The sequence below is a fragment of the Salarias fasciatus genome, chromosome 19, assembly GCF_902148845.1.
Source record: "Salarias fasciatus chromosome 19, fSalaFa1.1, whole genome shotgun sequence".
Lineage (NCBI taxonomy): Eukaryota > Metazoa > Chordata > Actinopteri > Blenniiformes > Blenniidae > Salarias > Salarias fasciatus.
The window spans coordinates 1,206,315-1,227,529 of NC_043763.1; positions in this window are offsets into that span (position 1 = coordinate 1,206,315).

Here is a 21,215-nt window from a genome sequence, read left to right on the forward strand (position 1 = left end):
GCTCGGTTTATGAAAACTTGTGCACATTCTTCAGGAGTTACTCGCTGATGAAAAACAAAGTCATTTCAGTCTGTCTTAGTTTTCCCCTTGCGCTGAATCGTCTCTCTTGCTTGAGCTGGGGACGTGGAGGACCAGGTCTTCTCCTGGTAGGTTACCAGTGTCTTCTCTTGGTGTCTCGGTCTCAGTTTACGCAGCTCCTCTCCAACAGAATCAAATCTTTCCCAGAGCTTCTGCACACCTGCAGCAAGGTCTGGCTAAACCTGGATCCCCCGTCCCTGAAAGCCATGGTCCCCTTCAGATTCACTGCTGATCCTGGATCCATCATTGAGCCTGGATGTCTGAATGCTGGAAGCCTTGCAGAAGACCAGGTTCTCAGCCACCATGTGGAGAATGTCTCTGGGATGATCACAGTTCATCCTTTACAGTTTAGACAGAACCATCCTGTAAAACTGTCAGTGATCGATTCAGTGATTGAGTGCAAATCAGACCAGGACTGGGATCAGTTGAAATGAAAGCAGGAACATATAAACGGATCCCGGGTCACTTTGTACTGGGAGAACTGGGCCCAGAGGGTGAAAAGGCTGAGAACCGCTACAGTACAGTACAGCGCAGTATGGTACAGTACAGCGCAGTATGGTACAGTACAGCGCAGTATGGTACAGTACGGTATGGTACAGTACAGCGCAGTATGGTACAGTACGGTATGGTACAGTATGCTGTATTACTGTATAGACAGGATTTACTTTATGGAAAGTCATAGTAAATCTTCTCTTTGTGTTTTTATAGATCACAGACATCGCGTGGGCTGGGTGGCTTGGACCGTCTGGAGGGCCAATTTTGGTCCCCTCTCCATATGTTTGACACCCTCATTTTACATGAATCAGAGCAGAATTGAAACGTTCCCATTTGAGTGCTTAGTTTCTGATTTGAATGTAAATGAGCTGAATGTGAATAAATCTTTTCTGCTGTTCAGTCAGAGAGCAGAGCTGAATAACGGCTCCAAACTCTGAGCAGTAATTTGTGGAAACTTCTTCTTAAACGTCATCATTTCAGCTCAGGAGAGAAGTTATGAACCTCGATCCAAACCTTCAATGTGAAGAGAACGCTCTTCAGAGAGCTGTCTTCCTGCTCCACCATGATCGTTATCGCCTCGGCTCTGTGGCAATTCAAATAGAGGAACACTGATGTGGATGACGTTCACAGTCAGTCTGGACACTACAGCTGTAACGCCAAACAATACCGGCTGGTGGGACTGACAGGACGATGTTTTCCCATTTCTTCACTGTATCTGATAATGGGAGTCATTTCTCGCTCAGCTGATCAGATACTGTGACACTGAATATAAATTCAGTAGACGTCCTCTCCAGCGAGTCCTGGGTTGGTGTGTGACGCCGCTCACACCTTCCATGCTTCTGACTGACTCATTTAACCATCTTAATGAAAACACGAGTCCGCTGCAGCAAACACAAGCTGCAGATCACAGAGAACACCAGACCCCAGAGCCAGAGAGAGATTCACTGCCCTGCGTCCAGCTGGTTATTTCCCTGACGCCCCACATCCATCCAGCAGCGGGCTCCACGCCGCTCCTGCTGCGTCCACGCTTCCTCCACGCTTCCTCCACTTCCACCAGCACTTCACATTTATATGCAGATTACAGGCATTCAAGAGGAAAATGCACCATGCTCATGAGAGCCTGGACATATTCCATGTATGTGTGTGTATTTATATATGTACTGTATACGACAGCAGGGGATAAAAAAGGAAGCAGGACACTCTGTGAAATCAGCTTCCAGCGGATCGTATTGTTGGTGCAGTAAGAAATATAAATAATGCAGCATGAAAACATGAAGACAGTGGTGTTACTCCACTGATGCACACACACACACACACACACACACACACACACACACACACACACACACACACACACACACACAGCTTGTGAACTGCTGTCCATGATGTTTGCACTAGGTTTCATTCAGTCTGCTGCTTCCATCATGACTTCAGCTATGATCCAGACAACAGGAGTGGACAGGGGGACAGGGGGACAGGGGGACAGTGTGGATACTGTGGACGTCATGGACATCATGGTCTTCAGTCTGCTGTCTTCATCCTCTGCAGGTCTGAATCGGGTTTCTCAGTAAAAGCTTTGCACTGTGGAGATGTTTCACTCTGAACTGTCAAAGTGAAGAAACGGTGGCAGCCATCGTTCTTTGTTTCTGCTGTACGGTTCAGTGATCATACCATATCTGACCTACTGTGGGAAATGCTTGTAAGACCTACACTGAACCGCTCTTCCGTTTACAGAAACGAGTGATTCGTGTGGTGAATGGAAGTGGTTACAGAGACCACACTATTCCAATATTTATAAAAATGAAATCCTTAAAACTCAAGGAATTGGTAGAAAACAATTCTTAATTCTTAAAACAATGTATAAAGCTCACCGGAAAAAATAACCACATAACTTACAGAATATATTTGCAAAGTGAGACAGTCAATATAGATTTAGAGGAACTGAAGTTTTCAAACTACCAGAGTCAAGAACCAAATTGAAGGAAAGATGCATCACAACACAAGGAATCAGTTTATGGAACAAACTTGACAGTGAACTGAGGAGGTCTCAGTCCGTCTACATCTTCAGGAAATGTTTAAAAGCACAGTTATTGGGAGGGAACGACTCTGCTTTAAAGTATGGTCAAAAATTAGAACGATTGTTCCTTTTTTGTAAATATTTCGTGATGGTTTTTTGTATTTTGATTTTGTGAAATGGTCAGGGCCGGTCCGTCCTGCAGGCGAAACAATATCCTGCCTGGGGGCCGTACTGGGGGGGGGCGGCCCGACGGTCCGAGTGGGCACCGCGCTTCTTGGCATCGCTCGGCAGAGCTCGGCACCCCCCCACCCCCCACCCCCCACCCCCCGCTCGGCAACTCTCAGCACGGGGCGCTCGTGTCGGGCTTGCCTAGGGCACCGGAGAAGCCCGGGCCGGCCCTGGAAGTGGTTGTATTTGATTTTGTAAATGTTTTTTTGATATATGTTGACAAATCTTGACAAATTGTCATTTATTTTATGTTGATAGGGGCAGACATTATAAGTCTCACTGCTTTCTGTTCCTTTTCATTTCTTTTAAAAGAATGAAACAAACAAAATCACTCAATCAAAGCATTAGCACCGCTATGGAGCTGCAGGTGAAGAGCAGACCGTCTCACTGTGCTGGGTGACACTGGCTACATCCGCTAGGAAAGTCCGACGGCACCCCACAAGGATACGCCCACTTCCAGGGCCAAACGCGTCTGCGCTCCGTCGGCACAACGTGTAAAACAATTCAAAACAAACCTGTCAGAACCTGTAAATCTCTTTACAATTGCGTCTTTTTTTCCAGGGAAACCTCAGAGGGGATTCGAAAGGGTCTGAATTCTTTTAACTCCGGTCGGGTGGCAAATGTCAGCGTTACACAGGGTGTAATTAAAGGAAAAGTCCAGGCATCTATGAAGAAGAAGAAGCAGTACGATGTCGAGGTGAGTGAACCAGTGCTTTCTGGCTTTTAATGCTGTATATACCACTCCCTTGGCTTGGTTAAAGGGGCTGTATCCTGCTTTTTTAGCTAGTCCAAACCCTAGAAATGGCATTAACATGGTAATACCGTATTGGCCTGAATATAAGACGACTCCGATTATAACACGACCCCTATTTTTCAAAGATCATTTTGTGAAAAAAAAAAAAAAAAAAAAAAAAAAAAAATGCTGAAGACAGTAAGGTCACTCATAAAACAAATTTTTATTATACAATTATTATAAACTCAAAAACTCACAACTGAGATAACATTTCACGAGATATAAAATGAAAAAATATATTCTCTTTCTCAAAATAAGAAACAATAAGCAACAAATAAGAACCTCAAGGGATCAAAACTGCATAAATGATGTAAATAACTGTCCAGGTCCTTCAGCTGAATCAGGCTCTGGTGGTGGACATTCCGTCTTTCCGTCTTTCAGAGACGTATTCACTCTCCCTTCTATCAGTCTCTCTGAAGCGTCTCTCAGGACCACGGAAAGCTTTTCTCATAGCGTTAGCATCTGTAGTGTTTTTTCTGTGCTCTCCAATAAGAACGAGGCTCTGCTCCACCAGACCTCCTGGCGGCTTGGCAGTAGTTTGATGACTCTGCTGCGTTGATCACCATCAGTTTAAAGTTGGTATCATAACTTCTCCTCTGTTGTTTGCTCAGTTGTCCAGCGTTCAGCCCCTTTGTTCCAGATGATCCGCCATTTTTCATCAGATCATCTGATCTCATTTCATCGCTCCACTCGCTCTCTGCTCAGTGATACTTTGGCTCCATCTAGCGGCGCGGATGCGTATTGACCATCTACCGTAAGTCCGCGATTATAACACCACCCCACTTTTGAGGATGCAGTTTCTGGAAAAAAACATCGTCTTATATTCGGGCCAATACGGTAGTTTATTTTTGATGCTAAGTTAAAGTAATTTTTTGTGAAATAAAAGATTTTCTGGGGCTAATTCTGAAACCAGGAAGAGAAAACGCTCTGTTTCACTAAAATCCCGCCTCTCCCCCTGTGGACTTTGACTGGCAGCGAACTTCAACCAATCAGCGCTTCAAAACAAATACTCTGGCTAGCTTTAGCTCTTTAGCTTTAGCTTCTCTACACACAAAGACACGTGAAAATGTCGTTTCCTGTAAGAAACTCACCAAGCGCAGACCCTCCAGACCCTCCAGACCCTTCAGACCCTCCAGACCCTCCAGACCCTTCAGACCCTTCAGACCCTCCAGACCCTTCAGACCCTCCAGACCCTTCAGACCCTCCAGACCCTCCAGACCCTTCAGACCCTCCAGACCCTTCAGACCCTTCAGACCCTTCAGACCCTCCAGACCCTTCAGACCCTCCAGACCCTTCAGACCCTTCAGACCCTTCAGACCCTTCAGACCCTCCAGACCCTTCAGACCCTTCAGACCCTCCAGACCCTTCAGACCCTCCAGACCCTCCAGACCCTTCAGACCCTCCAGACCCTTCAGACCCTTCAGACCCTTCAGACCCTCCAGACCCTTCAGACCCTCCAGACCCTTCAGACCCTTCAGACCCTTCAGACCCTTCAGACCCTCCAGACCCTTCAGACCCTTCAGACCCTTCAGACCCTTCAGACCCTCCAGACCCTTCAGACCCTCCAGACCCTTCAGACCCTTCAGACCCTTCAGACCCTCCAGACCCTCCAGACCCTTCAGACCCTCCAGACCCTTCAGACCCTTCAGACCCTTCAGACCCTCCAGACCCTCCAGACCCTTCAGACCCTTCAGACCCTCCAGACCCTTCAGACCCTCCAGACCCTTCAGACCCTCCAGACCCTTCAGACCCTCCAGACCCTTCAGACCCTCCAGACCCTCCAGACCCTTCAGACCCTCCAGACCCTCCAGACCCTTCAGACCCTTCAGACCCTCCAGACCCTTCAGACCCTTCAGACCCTTCAGACCCTCCAGACCCTTCAGACCCTTCAGACCCTTCAGACCCTTCAGACTCTTCAGACCCTCCAGACCCTTCAGACCCTCCAGACCCTCCAGACCCTTCAGACCCTCCAGACCCTTCAGACCCTTCAGACCCTCCAGACCCTTCAGACCCTTCAGACCCTCCAGACCCTTCAGACTCTTCAGACTCTTGCTCTTGCTTGATTGCTGCTTTCAGACGATGGTTAAAGTTTATCTCCGTAATCGGAGTTACAAAAAGCAGCAACGCTGATTGCCGAGGGCCTGCGGGAGGGGGGGGCTCAGGGGAGCCATCTTCACCGTGTGACGTGAACGTGGGAAACAGAGTGTTTTCACGGGTGTGGGAGGGGCTGCCTCTCTGAGCAGCACAACAATGAGGAAAGCTCAAACACACAGGCACGAAGGAAAAAAATGCTTTGGGGTGTTTTTGGTGAGTACATAGCTATATAACAAGGTTAAAACATACAAAAAGTGAATTTTGCATGATACAGCCCCTTTAAGACTGGGAAAGATTTATATTATGGATAGATTTGTGTTATGTAACATTTCACTTGTTCAAATAGATATATAACGCGTTGTCTCTTGTTAGCTAAATGCTAACAGGTGGCTGTAATGACTTGAAATCAAGCTGTCATTGTCTCTAACAAATAACTTATGAAGAGTGAGTTGTATGTTTTTCACCCTTCCTAAGGCATGTGATCAGGGAATCACCCATGAACGAACTGCAAAGCAGAAATACACAGAGCAAACTGGTCATGTTATCCAGAGGAGGGATTGTTCCTGTCCGACAGTGGCCGTCTCGGTGGATCTCCAGATGGGGCAGTGTCTGCACCATGGAGGTGAGAGAAATGCTGATGCTCACCTGCTCTTCAAAGCCAGACTCAAAACTCACCTGTTCAGACAGTCCTACATCACCAACGGGTCATAGTCATATCCACCATAACAATGCTGTTGCTTTTTGTTATTTCTGTTATGTTATTACTGTTTTTCTCAGTCTTTTAATGTTCAGTGTCCTTGGGTGCTTTGAAAGGCGCTTTATAAATCGAATAAATTATTATTAGGGCTGGTAACGCACTGCTTCCTTAACGCCGACAAATATTTTCATCAGGCGTTAACGCCCCCCACGCCCCCCTTCCTCCCCACACACACACACTGCGCTCCAGCTGACCATCAAAGAAGCACACACAGCAGCAGCACTTTCTGCAGTGAAACACGGTCCATTCCTCATTATGTGGACATGTACAAAAATACATGGAAATAACTGACAATGAAAGACTTCAGTTTCAGACTTCCTCAGACTATATATACTTTTTTCAGATGAGTCATTTCTGTCATATGTATGGAAAGAACAACTGATGGAAAACATAAATACTCCAACATACTTTACAGGGTTGCAGTTCCAGTATTTTAACAACATGCAGTGGTAAGAAAAAACACAGCAGGGATCGTTAGTTACACATTTTAGTACAAGGAGATGCATTTCTAATAAAAGGCTCTGAGAATATTAACACTAGCTTCGGATTCTCGTAGAGGAGGATTTTGCTTGGAGACCTAAGGGCTAGTTTTCGGTAATGGCAGCCACAAGATAATGTCGATCATCTGCTTCTGTAGCCGACATGAAGGTAACTCAGAAGCTAACTAAGACAGACACTCATCATCAAGACCACAATGAATAATAATATAAAACACACAATACATCGGTCCTTGAGGAGTACTTAGATGGCACGTTTGCATCTGGATGAATGAACTAAAAAGTTAAATCTTTGTCTAGTATGCAACATCTGGAATGTTAGCACTGGATTAGCTAGCGTGTGCTAACGTGAGCGCTACTATAAATTGCAAATTACCTGATTAATGTCAGCCGTCTCCTCTTCTTTTGATCATCAGCAGGGAAACGGTAGAATGAGACTTGAGTGATTCCTTTAGTCTCCGATCTATTAAAACACTGAGGGACACAACACCGTGGCGTCTTGACGGTAAACAAACCAGGTTTGAATGGACCGCTGCAGACGAATGGCCCCGGAAGTGCGCCATGCGGGGGGCGCCTGTCACGACTTTCCTAGCGGATTTATATGCAATCACTACTGAAGTTGAGGTCAAAACTCTGGTTTGTGAAACGTGTGGAAAACCCGTCTACATGCATGAGCAGACAGAGCGAGTCCTGGATCCAGGCCAACAGGAACCAGCTGGAACGTCCTGAACTGAACCCAGTGCCAGGAAGATCCAAACGCTAAGTTTTATGTGGCATTTTGACATGTCCGGGTAGAAACCAAGACTCACAGAGCAGCTCCTGTTGCTTCGACATGCATGCCACCTTTTTAATAAAGTCCTGGGTTTCCTGCTGGCTCGCCGTGCGGCGCTGCGCCGGGGAGTTTACCTCTGGGCGTGTTTCTCCGGTGGGTTGGGCGCCAGACGCCGCATCGAACTCAAGCAGAACACAAACGAATGTTCCTGTCAGTGGGAATATTCCGATACGCCTTTAAATGACCACATAACGGGGTCAGACACCGGAATACGAAGGTATTCAGGTTTTGGTGGCGTTTCCACGGCTGGGGTTGTTGCTGACGGTATGAAGGGGCTTTTTCCTGCTGAGCCACTGAGCAGCACTCGCCTCCAGCGGCGGCAGTAACGCAGTGAAAGTGACGGTCCTGTGTAGAAACATCCATGAAGCAGCATCCACCTCCACCTCCACCTCCACCTCCACCACAGCAGCTGCTCATCCAGTCAGAGGCAGCAGGCCTGTCAGCGGGGAGATCCACTGGCCTCGCTCGTCATCCATCCATCCATCCATCCATCCATCCATCCATCCATCTGTCATCCAAAATCAGCGTGAAGATCTCCACCCTGCTCAGTCCAGCTCCAGCTCAGGCCTCAGGCTGGTGCCGAGGTGAGACCTGGACCCTGGATGGCCTCCTCTCCACGCCCGCTGGTGAAGCCTGTGCTTCCGGACAGTCGTTCGCTCTGCTGATGGAGCTGCAGTTGGAATCAGACGACAGCAGAAAGCTCCAGAAACACAGAGAACGCAGAGAGGCCACTTTCACAGCAGCTGAGCCAAACTGGACGGGCAGCGGAGATGGAAACGGATCCGGGCATGAAATGAATGTTGTCCACCGTCCTGACCGGAGGAACGCTGTCCAAGAGCGGTGGAGTGAAAACCAGAGTGTGGGTGGAGAATATCAGCGTCTCTGACGGAGACAGAGGAGACGGAGATCAGTGTGGAAAAGTGTCATGTGACCAAATCTCTGCTCAGCAGTTTCTCTCATTGGTCACGTTTCTTCATTTTCTTATTTCTTGGCCATATTTCCCATTTCAGTATATCAGTCAGGTACTGCTGGGAAGGAACCGTGTCTCCACCAACAGGTTCCCACCGGTTCTACAAGCCACTTCCTGTCCCTGTGATGGGGAGCTGGATTCACTGCTGAGGTGTTCCTGTTCATGGAGAGAGGATAGACCCCCCCCCCGTCCCCCCAGGAGGAGGTGACACTCTGCAGATGCCTCCCTGTCCCCCCTCCACACAGTCCAGCCTCTCTGTGAAGGTTTTCTCTGACTCTCATGTTTTCTGCACCTCAGGTTTTTTCCACTCAGCCTCATGAGAAATGGATGAGGTGTGGAGCAGCGACCCCCCCGTCACCGGGCGCCGGAGCCGACCCCCCCCGGCACCGGGCGCCAGAGCCGACCCCCCAGGCACCGGGCGCCGGAGCCGACCCCCCCCCCCCCGGCACCGGGCGCACCGGGCTGCTGTGCTGAGCCTGCAACATCTGGACCACTCCTGGAGCTGTGGAGGAAGCGGGCTGACCAGACGGCTGGGATACGAGCAGCAGCCTTGCTGCCAGCCTGGCCCAGGAGCAGCGGGCCAGCGGGCCGCCGCCCCCTGCAGGACGCCGTCAATACCACCTCTATTATTTAAGATCTCCGTTTCCTGCCTGCCTATATTTTATTGAGTGTGTGCAGAGGGAAGCGCGCTCGCCCTGAGGGCAGCCAGGCTCCGCTGCATCGGGGTCAAGTCCTCTCACAAGCTTTTAAAAGCAGCTGAGAGACGCTGTGAGTGTCCTGGTCTCGGTGTGTCCAGCAGGCTGTGAGTGTCCTGGTCTCGGTATGTCCAGCAGGCTGTGAGTGTCCTGGTCTCGGTGTGTCCAGCAGGCTGTGAGTGTCCTGGTCTCGGTGTGTCCAGCAGGCTGTGAGTGTCCTGGTCTCGGTGTGTCCAGCAGGCTGTGAGTGTCCTGGTCTCGGTATGTCCAGCAGGCTGTGAGTGTCCTGGTCTCGGTGTGTCCAGCAGGCTGTGAGTGTCCTGGTCTCCGTGTGTCCAGCAGGCTGTTCTCACAGCTGGGGTTCACACGTCCTCTTCAGAAAATACTCATCTACACACACTCTGCTGAAGAGAGGGTGAAACATCCGGTGTGTGGACCTTCAGGTGAGGACAGCCGGCGCTCCTCTGTCCTCTTCAGCCTGCAGCAGCCTGGACGCTTTTCTATGAGGAGGAGGTCTGATTGGTGTTTGTCTCGGTGATGACGGGGACCGTGTTCAGGCAGCTTCAGAGTCCAGACTGTGACCAGACATGGCAGCAGAGACAAAAACACCCGGAGGAAAACGTGAACCCAGCAGGAAGCATGATCCGCTCAGTGAGGCGGAGGACGGCTGGTGCTGAAGACGGTTCAGACGTCAACATTTGGACCTTTCTGACGTTAAATCCTGCTCTCACAGGGCGGTGCTGTGAGGATGGAGGGCTGCCAGATCCATCAGGTCCACACTTTTTTCATGGAAATGAAAAATATGCAATCTGTTGTTTTTCCTGTTTAGGAAGATGACTGCAGGAGCTCTCCAAAAGAAAAACCTGACCTGGAATCAGCTGGTCCTCCTCCCTCATGGTGTCTCAGATGCTGTCCAGTCCAGCAGAGCCTCAGAAAGTCCAGGATCCTGTACCATAACCCCCTGACCCCCCAGCATGACGGGGACTCTCAGAACCCAGCGTGGAGAAGGTCTCCGGATGAAGGACGGCCCACAGAAGACGGTCTGTCCCGGTCCGGGTCGTGAGGTCAGCCTGTGATGGTCGCTGAAGCTGAGGGCAGGATGTCCTGCTTTGTCCGTCGTCCTCCAGACGTCTGGACGGAGAGCGAGAGGAGGGCTCCACGGCGGAGTACCTGCTTTTATTGTGAAAAGGCCTCACACACAGGAAGCCGGACACTCCGACCCCGCCCGCCACCAGTCCCCCGCCCAGCCTCCACCTGGTGACAGGGGCAGTGCTGGGGGAAGGGGGACTTCCTGTCTGGAGGGGGACTTCCTGTCTGGACGGGGACTTCCTGTCTGGAGGGGGACTTCCTGTCTGGAGGGGGACTTCCTATCTGGAGGGGGACTTCCTGTCTGGAGGGGGACTTCCTGTCTGGACGGGGACTTCCTGTCTGGAGGGGGACTTCCTGTCTGGAGGGGGACTTCCTGTCTGGACGGGGACTTCCTGTCTGGAGGGGGACTTCCTGTCTGGATGGGGACTTCCTGTCTGGAGGGGGACTTCCTGTCTGGACGGGGACTTCCTGTCTGGAGGGGGACTTCCTGTCTGGATGGGGACTTCCTGTCTGGAGGGGGACTTCCTGTCTGGACGGGGACTTCCTGCAGCTGGCCAGCGGGGAAGGAGGGACGTGCTGGAGGAGTAGTTTATGTAACAGCTGCCGCCCACTCCTCTCCTCCACCTCATCCTCCACTCTTCTCCTCCACCTCATCCTCCACTCCGCTCCTCCACCTCATCGTTTAGCCACAATGACTCAAACGGCGACTTGGCACGCCGCTCCACCCACGCCTCCGTCAGAGGAAAGCTCTGTCCACTGCTGGAGCCTGGAGCTCCGAGGAGCCTGGAGCAGGAATCCTCCTCTGGGTCTCATCTGCAGATCCACCAGCTCCACCAGGACCACCTCCTCCACAGCTCCACTTCCTCCACCAGCTCCACCAGGACCACCAGCTCCACCAGGACCACCAGCTCCCCCAGGACCACCAGCTCCCCCAGCTAAAGGGAGAGAGGTCTCACTGAAGACCTAGCCTTTCGTCTCAGTGTCTTGGTGTCTCAGTGTCTCACCCCCAAATTCCACATCCTCCGTCTCCGCTCCACTCCGCTCCGGTCCGGTCCGATCCGGTCCGGTCCGATCCGGTCCGGTCCGGTCCGCTCCACTCCAGTCCGCTCCGACTGCTGCAGCAAATACGTTGCTATTTTAATGACAGTAGCTGATTCCAGAGCCGTCGCCCCGCCCCGTCAGTCCAAATAGAGCCATGGTCTGTTTTTCTCTCCGGTCCGGTCCGTCCAGGTCTCCGTACGCATAAATTTCCACAGTTCAGATGCACCAAACAGGAAAGAGAACTCCAACAACCTCCGGCTTTATACAAAATAAAATCATTTTGTCTTTATTAAAAACTTTAAACTGTTTAAAGACGTTTTATTTGTCCTCACATTAAAGCTACACTACCTGATTCTCTGGATTGGAACTGTAAGCCACGCCCCTCCTTCGTGCCGCTCTCACACAGCCCCTCCCTCTGCCTCTCCGGCACCTCCTCCGTGCGCGTGCACGAGACGCGGCTGCTTCCTGTTCAGAAGACGGTCACTATGATGACATTCTGCGAATAATTTTGCGATCCGAATATTCACCCCCCCTCCCCCCCCCCCCCCCCCCCCCCACACACACACACACACACACTGCCCCCCCCACACACACACACACACACTCACCCCACACACACACACACATACACCCGTTGCTCCAGTTTATCTAACCCTTTATTAGATATTAATTACAGAAAATGCGGCACATTCACTGTCAGTCTGTTTTATTTAGTATCAAAGTTTATTTTGACTTTTTTTTCTGTTTCTGAATCGCGGGTTCTGCCCCCAAGCGATTCGTTACTTTCACTTCCTTCTCCTCCCTCCAGACAGTCTGCTCTCTCCGTCCACCAGTTCTTCAGTGACTTCTTAAAGTGTCAGTGTGAAGAGCAGACGGAGCTCCAGCCTCATAGCTTCACACAGTCACTTGTCAAAGCGGCGCCAGACGTGTTTTGTTCGCTGCGGCGCTCTGGTTCCCCGGCCGCTCGCGCTGCACTGTTTGTGGAGGAAGCCGGGGGCGGGCTTTGCCTGTGCTGACCCCGCCCCTCCTCACCTCGACATTTGATTGGCGGATCAGGACCCGGTCCGGGCAAAGACAAAGTGACTTCGTCTTCCGGGTTTCGCCAGGATAAAAGGTTTATTTCTAAGGCTGAGAGAGCTCACCGATGAAACTTTTAGTACTAAATGACTACTATTACATCACACTATGACGGTGAAGCCAAATTTACTCTAAAACAGGGAAAAAAATTGAGTACTGCAGCTTTAATTTTCAGGTATATCAGGAATAAACAGACCATACTGATTAAAATGTACACTTTAAAAAGCGGGCAAACAAAAACTAAAACACACTATCAAGTTTTATATGACAAACTTCTATTTTGCCTGTAATCAAGCTATAGTCCAACGTTTCTGAATGTTTACACAGCTGCATATACGGCCCATTTGCAGGCTATTGTCCATAAATTTCGTGTTTTCTACAAAATACATATTCAGGACCATGTATGCCTTTTATTCTGAATGGCCTGAATCTGCTCCTCGCTGCTTCTCTGGCCGGCGGAACAGCGGCGCAGCGGAGCAATGCGGCGCTGTGGGTTTTGACAATACGGAGCGGAGCAGACCGGACCGGACCGGACCGGACCGGACCGGACCGGACCGCAGCGCAGACGGATTATGTGGAATTCCTCTGTTAGTGTCTCTGAAGGTGAAAACAGGAGGAGAGGTGGAGGTGGTCTGCTTTGCTGCTGGCTGTCTGCAGACCATCCCTCAGAAGCGCCTGTCGGCACTCTGGTTCTCGCGTCTCCTCGCTCGCTGCTTTAGCTTCAGAACATGATCCAGTCCAGGAGGAGCTGCTGGGAAAGAGGGGCGAGAGAAAGAGCACTGTTCTCTGGAGAACAAACCTCCCCGTTCCCTCTCCTGAGACCACCGGCCTGGAAGCTCAGCTGCTCCGATGTCTGGAGGGACGATGCCGGCGCCAGAGACGCTGCTGCTACCGAGCGCCGTCTCTCTGCAGGACCGCCGGGTCCACAGCACATCCAAACCTGGACTTATGTAGCAGCTGGAGAAAAGGATGGGTTACTTCCTGCCTCTCTCTCACACACACACACACACACACACACACACACACACACACACACCCCTCCCCCCCTCCCGGTGTTGTCTCTCGGTAGAATGCTGTCTGTTTTCAGGCTGAACTCTTGTCCACCCCCGGGCGTTCGTCCTCTGGTCCAGAGGAGACGCTCCGGTCCTCCAGCTCCTGCTGCCGGTCTTCCTTCTGCCAGTCCGGCTGTTTTCATCGGTTCTCCTCAGTTTGAGGGAAACAGGAAGTCGATCACTGCAAGCTCACAACCAATGAGATCTCCCCTCACACAGCGAGACCGCCGCTGGCACCTGACAGCAGAGTGTGTGTGTGTGTGTGTGTGTGTGTGTGTGTGTGTGTGTGTGTGTGTGTGTGGGGGGGGGGGTTTTCCTATGTTGTGGGGACAAAATGTCCCCACAACATAGGAAAATCAGGCACAATGTCATTTGTGGGGACATTTCTTGGGTCCCCATGAAGGGAAACAGTGTTTTCTTGACCATGTTGTTGTTACTGAAAAAAGTAAAAGGTCAAAAACATTTCTTTAGGGTTAGGCTTTGTTGTGGTGTGGGTTAGGGTTAGGGTAAGGGTCAGGGTTAGGGGCTAGAAATGAATGGGAGTCAATGGAATGTCCCCAAAAGAGTGGGAAACCCAACACGTGCGTGTGTGTGTGTGTGTGTGTGTGTGTGTGTGTGTGTGTGTGTGTGTGTGTGTGTGTGTGTGTGTGTGTGTGTGTGTGTACTCCATGCTCATGATGGCACCTTGGGTTCTCAAAAGAGGACCTATAATTGACCTTCAGCAAAGCCCCGCCCACAAACGCATACAAACCAATAGCATTCAACGAGCATCTGTCCGTCCAGACTTGGACCGACATTCTCAGACCAACTCAACTTTGAAAAGCGTTTTGAAAGCAGCCACCGCCGCCGCAAAGTGCTGTGAAAACACAGACGAGAGAAGCGGAAGCCGGAGGTGTGAGGGATGAAACCAGAACCAGAACCAGGGATGAAACCAGAACCAGAACCAGGGATGAAACCAGAACCAGAACCAGAGTCTCCAGCTGGCTCACAGTCAAGGAGGAAATGTGGATTCTAGATCAGTTTTCCACACGAACACCGAGGCAGAGCATCTGACCGTCTGGACCCGGGTACCTCCAGGAGCAGCTGACCTGAGCCTCTGATTGGCCGGTTGCTCAGTGCAGCGTGCAGAAAGCAGAATTCAGATTCCTGGGTTTGACTCCGACTCCTGTGAAGGATGGAAGCAGGAACTCCTTCCTGCTGGCTTTCAGTCGCTACCATCAAAGCACTTTTTCCTCAGAGGAACATCAAACATGACACAACCGTCTGGTCTTCAGTCACCAGGTCTAAGATGAGATGAGATAAGATAAGACTTTATTGATTATTAAATACTGATCTGTTGATCCGTGAAGCCAGATCAGACTGATCAGACTGATCAGACTGATCGGACTGATCAGACTGATCAGACTGATCGGACTGATCAGACTGATCAGACTGATCGGACTGATCGGACTGATCGGACTGATCGGACTGATCGGACTGATCGGACTGATCGGACTGATCGGACTGATCGGACTGATCAGACTGATCGGACTGATCAGACTGATCAGACTGATCAGACTGATCGGACTGATCAGACTGATCGGACTGATCAGACTGATCAGACTGATCGGACTGATCAGACTGATCGGACTGATCGGACTGATCAGACTGATCGGACTGGAAGATTGTCTAAAGACTTTGTTTCGTTATAACCTGCTGAAGAGGAACTGTTGGTAGTTTCTGCTTTATGTTCTGTTCTAGAAATGGAACTGAAGTGAAGTTGGTCCGTTATCACAGCAGCCTTCTTAGTAATGAAACTGAAAGTTTGAGGCTTGATGCTGATTTGAAGCTTAATTTCGCTCTCCGACAGGCTGAAGGCCCAGGTGGCTGATGGGAGTGGAATCGTTCAGCAGAAAGGACAAGCGGCGGCTGCAGCATGAGACCCTGTCCAGGAAGTCTCTGTGGTCCCGGTTCAGACTGTGGAGCAGAGCAGCAGGCCTACACACTCACCACACACTCTTCAGGCTCAGATCTCTGCAGCTGACTGTTCATCTCGCCGCCTCATGGACCACAGGCGGATTTCAGCCGCCGTTTGGTTTCATCGGTTTTGATTTTAACTTAAAGAAGTTTGAAGAAGTCTGTATTAATAGTTTTCCGTTCCAGGGGTCTGCAGAGCTCACTTCCTCTGGACCGGCTCTCTGAAGTGTTCTGAAAATTACTGTTCTGTCATCCTGTTGTATATCTACAAGAAACAAACAGGCCAGAGTCCTGGGAGCTGGAGGGTTCTGCAGGGTCTACCAGAGTCCTGGGAGCTGGAGGGTTCTGCAGGGTCTACCAGAGTCCTGGGAGCTGGAGGGTTCTGCAGGGTCTACCAGAGTCCTGGGAGCTGGAGGGTTCTGCAGGGTCTACCAGAGTCCTGGGAGCTGGAGGGTTCTGCAGGGTCTACCAGAGGCCAGGGAGCTGGAGGGTTCTGCAGGGTCTACCAGAGTCCTGGGAGCTGGAGGGTTCTGCAGGGTCTACCAGAGGCCTGGGAGCTGGAGGGTTCTGCAGGGTCTACCAGAGTCCTGGGAGCTGGAGGGTTCTGCAGGGTCTACCAGAGGCCTGGGAGCTGGAGGGTTCTGCAGGGTCTACCAGAGGCCTGGGAGCTGGAGGGTTCTGCAGGGTCTACCAGAGGCCTGGGAGCTGGAGGGTTCTGCAGGGTCTACCAGAGGCCTGGGAGCTGGAGGGTTCTGCAGGGTCTACCAGAGGCCTGGGAGCTGGAGGGTTCTGCAGGGTCTACCAGAGGCCTGGGAGCTGGAGGGTTCTGCAGGGTCTACCAGAAGCTTCTTCAGCCAGGAGGACTGGATCCTGTCAGGACCTGGAGTGGTCCAGTTCTTCTTCTCTGGAAGTCTGCTGCAGTGATGACTCCTGGTTCTGGTTCTGGGAGGTTCCAGGGTTCTGCTAGCCCCTGTCAGTGTTGTGGGACCCCTCTTTCTCCCAGACCCTCTTCCAGCCTCAGTCCTGGTCCTGGGGGGTCTGCTGTGGTTCTCCTGGCTTCTGCTTCTCCTGAGGCGGGTTGCTCGGACTGTCAGTCTTTGCCCAGCAGCCTCCAGTGAAGGCTTGCTGACCTCTGACCTCTGACCTCTGACCTCTGACCTCTGTCTTTCTCAGTCAGCATATGACTGGAAGTTAGAGAGTTTCTCCTGTTGTGTTCTGTTCATCCTGAGTTCTGAGACAGGATGTGGACGTCCCCGCCTCCTGGAGACGCTGCAGGGAGCGGCTCCTTGTGAGGAAGACGGTCCTCGTCTCTCCGGACGCCGCGTCCCTCAGTCCTGCTCTTATGAGCACAACAACAGCCGTCCACATCATTCAAGGTGAAGACAGGAGCTGTGAGGGACGGACCCGGAGCAGGTCTCTGGAGTCCTGCAGCAGGTCTCTGGAGTCCTGCAGCAGGTCTCTGGAGTCCTGCAGCAGGTCTCTGGAGTCCCGCAGCAGGTCTCTGGAGTCCTGGAGCAGGTCTCTGGAGTCCCGGAGCAGGTCTCTGGAGTCCCGCGGCAGGTCTCTGGAGTCCTGGAGCAGGTCTCTGGAGTCCTGGAGCAGGTCTCTGGAGTCCCGCAGCAGGTCTCTGGAGTCCTGGAGCAGGTCTCTGGAGTCCCGCGGCAGGTCTCTGGAGTCCTGGAGCAGGTCTCTGGAGTCCTGGAGCAGGTCTCTGGAGTCCTGGAGCAGGTCTCTGGAGTCCTGGAGCAGGTCTCTGGGGTCCTGCAGCAGGTCTCTGGAGTCCTGGAGCAGGTCTCTGGAGTCCCGCAGCAGGTCTCTGGAGTCCCGGAGCAGGTCTCTGGAGTCCTGGAGCAGGTCTCTGGAGTCCTGCAGCAGGTCTCTGGAGTCCTGCAGCAGGTCTCTGGAGTCCTGCAGCAGGTCTCTGGAGTCCCGGAGCGTCCTGCAGCAGGTCTCTGGAGTCCTGCAGCAGGTCTCTGGAGTCCTGCAGCAGGTCTCTGGAGTCCTGCAGCAGGTCTCTGGAGTCCTGGAGCAGGTCTCTGGAGTCCTGCAGCAGCAGAGCGTCTGAAGCTCCTGCAGACGATGATTTCAGCACAAACCCTTCAGGACTTCCAGCTCCTGAATCTTCCTCTCTCCCTGGACTTCTGTAACAGACGATCCTCATTATTCAGCAGCTTCTAATAAAAAGATCAAATGTAGCTGCTGCTTTTGTTGATTGACTTCCTGACTGAAGACTTTTCGCTGCTCATGAACAGTTTTCCTGATTGTTTTCACCTTCTGACATTTACACATGGTGCATCTTTTGTTTTTCAGTGAGATCAGTGTAGTTTCCGTCAAACAGGGCGAGTGGCGCTCTGTTCTAATAATGACGTGACGTGCTCTCTGGCTGCGACACTGTGGATGAAAGCTGCTCTCGTGCTGGTGTTAGTGGCTGTGCCTGTGCAGGCCGGGCCGGGCCGGGCCGGGCCGGGCCGGGCCGGGCCGGGCCTCCTGGCCCCTCAGGGACCAGCAGGCCATCAGCAGCGCTGCCTCCCAGCTTGTTAGAGCGCAGAGGCAGCGGAGCAGCTGTCAGAGGAGGCCTGCTCGGCCGGCAGAACAGCAGAACATGACAGCCGAGATCTGAGCCCTGCATGAATCCGGCGGTGGAAGTGTGTGCACGTGTGCAGACTCTGAAGAGATTTCCCACCGTACCTAATATCGGTCCGTACGGACTCAGAAACAGCAGATCTGCCTCGTTTTCTTCTTCCTCTCACATTTTAAAGACGTTGTGATAGTCAGAGGTCTGGAGCGGATCCCAGCAGGAAAACATCCATCTGCTGAGAAACAGCTTCAAACTGCACGGGTTTGAGATGATCGCTTTAAAACAGCAGCAGAAACATGAGTTTTCAGAGGGTGAAAGCAGTTTTTACGGCCTGCACACACTGGGAGGTTTCCGGCTGTCCCATGGAGAGAAAATTCTGGTGAAATCTTCAGTCTTGGCTCTAAATCCATGGTCCTACGGCGCCGCGTGAAACCAGATCGAGGACGACCGCCGTCTTGGTCTGGGACCAAAGACCAGCTGCTGTAAAAGAAGCGTGGCGACGGAGGGCCTGCTGCTGTTGGGTTTACATGGAGTGTGTCTTCATAACAGGAAATCACCACACACTGCTCCGTGTTTATGGGATTTCCCTCCAAACACACAAAGGTCACAAGATCAAGCGCTCCGGTGTCCAGCTGGTAGGACGCATGTGGAAGATATTCCAGCGCTCCAAGCTGACAGTTGTTGGGGGGGTGGTGGTGGGGGGGGGGGGGGGGGGGGGTCTAACGGGTTCCTTCCAGTCCACGGTCCACCGGGCTGGGCCTCATCGTCCCAGCAGCAGTAAGACGGCGCTCCGTCCATGTTTTGCTAGTGACTGTCAGCATGTGGTTGAAGCGTTGCCATGGAGACCGCACGCTTGTGATGCTTTATTTCATGTGGACTGACGTGCACAGAGCAGAGACCACGTCCTGGCCGAAGACTGCTCGGTCCGCGTCCTGCAGTGAAGCACGTTGTGACTGACTGAGCTGGTTAAACAGAGACAGGTCAGTCCACACTCTGATTCTAACAGCGCTTCCACCGGACGCAACACACAGTTTTCGCGCGATGATGTTACATACAAGTTATTGTAATTCCACGATTGTCGCTCAAGATTGAACGACAAGCAGCGAAGCATTCCCAGCAAAAATTCTCACACCACATGTCGCTCACCGCTCGACTTGAAATAATTGAACTTTTCAAGCGAATTCGCTTGTTGATGCGTCAGGACAGCATATCAGGTGGACGTCGTCACGGCCGTGCTGGGTTAGTGACATGATGCCGCTTCGAGCGGCGAGGGTTTTTTGCATATTTGTACCAGCGATAAAACTTTAGCGTCTAGCGCGCGATTTCATTTGTCACGCAAATGCAGTTGCGTTCACCGCTTCAGGTGGAAACACAGCGTACCTTCAGCTGCTGCAGAACAGGAATATGACTTAACTGGAGCAGCTGTAGAGCCGCTATAGAGCAGCTGTAGAGTCACTATAGAGGAGCTGTAGAGTCACTATAGAGGAGCTGTAGAGTCACTATAGAGGAGCTGTAGAGTCACTATAGAGCAGCTGTAGAGTCACTATAGAGCAGCTGTAGAGTCACTATAGAGGAGCTGTAGAGTCACTATAGAGCAGCTGTAGAGTCACTATAGAGGAGCTGTAGAGTCACTATAGAGCAGCTGTAGAGTCACTATAGAGGAGCTGTAGAGTCACTATAGAGGAGCTGTAGAGTCACTATAGAGCAGCTGTAGAGTCACTATAGAGGAGCTGTAGAGTCACTATAGAGCAGCTGTAGAGTCACTATAGAGGAGCTGTAGAGTCACTATAGAGCAGCTGTAGAGTCACTATAGAGGAGCTGTAGAGTCACTATAGAGGAGCTGTAGAGTCACTATAGAGGAGCTGTAGAGTCACTATAGAGGAGCTGTAGAGTCACTATAGAGGAGCTGTAGAGTCACTATAGAGGAGCTGTAGAGTCACTATAGAGGAGCTGTAGAGTCACTATAGAGCAGCTGTAGAGTCACTACAGTCTGTGTTTGAATCAGTCAGAAGCTCTCATGACAGAACCAGGCAACAGAGCAACAAGGAACCATCAGTGGTTCTGGTGGTCTCAGTGGATGGTTGGTTCTCACACACCAGGACAGAAGAGGTGCCGGCACAGATCACTTCTCCTTTTTTCTTAATTCTGTATTTTCTATTCGTCCTAACTGGCTATAGGAGGTGGAGTACTTCTGACAGTGAGAGCCGGGGGAGTGGACCAGAGTCCCCCTGGTCACTGTGTCCCCAGACGGAGTCATTAAAAGGTTTACTGAGACATAAAGCTGTCCAGGGTTCACATATTCTCACAGTGTAATGAGAGAGCAGCCGGGCTCAGCTATCAGAGACCAGCGATCAGGGCAGATATTAAAAGTTCACTTTCAGCCACGTTCACACTGAGTCACAGTAAATTTCACTTCCTATCAAACTGCTGGATGTCTACCATAAACATCTGTATGTAGATTCCTCAACATCCCTTCTTTTTCAGTCTTTTTCTTCCTTCCCTGAAAGTCTGTTGCATCTTCGTACTCATGTCTTCATCAAAACACCAACCAGCAAGCACCACAATGCTACCAAAACACCAACCACTCAGCAGCATAACTCTCCCATCACACCTGCTGCTCTCGCAGTGAGGCCTTCTGTACAGTTGTTGAGCCGAACTGACCGTATGAAAAGGCTGAAGGTGGATGGAGTTCTGTTTCATACACACATTGTGATAACTGAGCGTCATGAAGAGTCCCGTGTTACATAACGGACGGTGGAGAAGTGTAAATGTGAGGGAGGACAAACTGCTGTGTGTGTTCGGAGGTTTCCATCCAGAGATTCACAAGTTTGTTTTATGCTCAGAAACTTTTCCACAACCCAGGAAAGGAGGCCTTCTGCTGCTGTCAGGCTGCCTGATGGAGGGCGGCTGTCCTGACAGAAACTTTACAGCTCATAACGTCGGTGCTTTAACTCCCAGAAAACTCC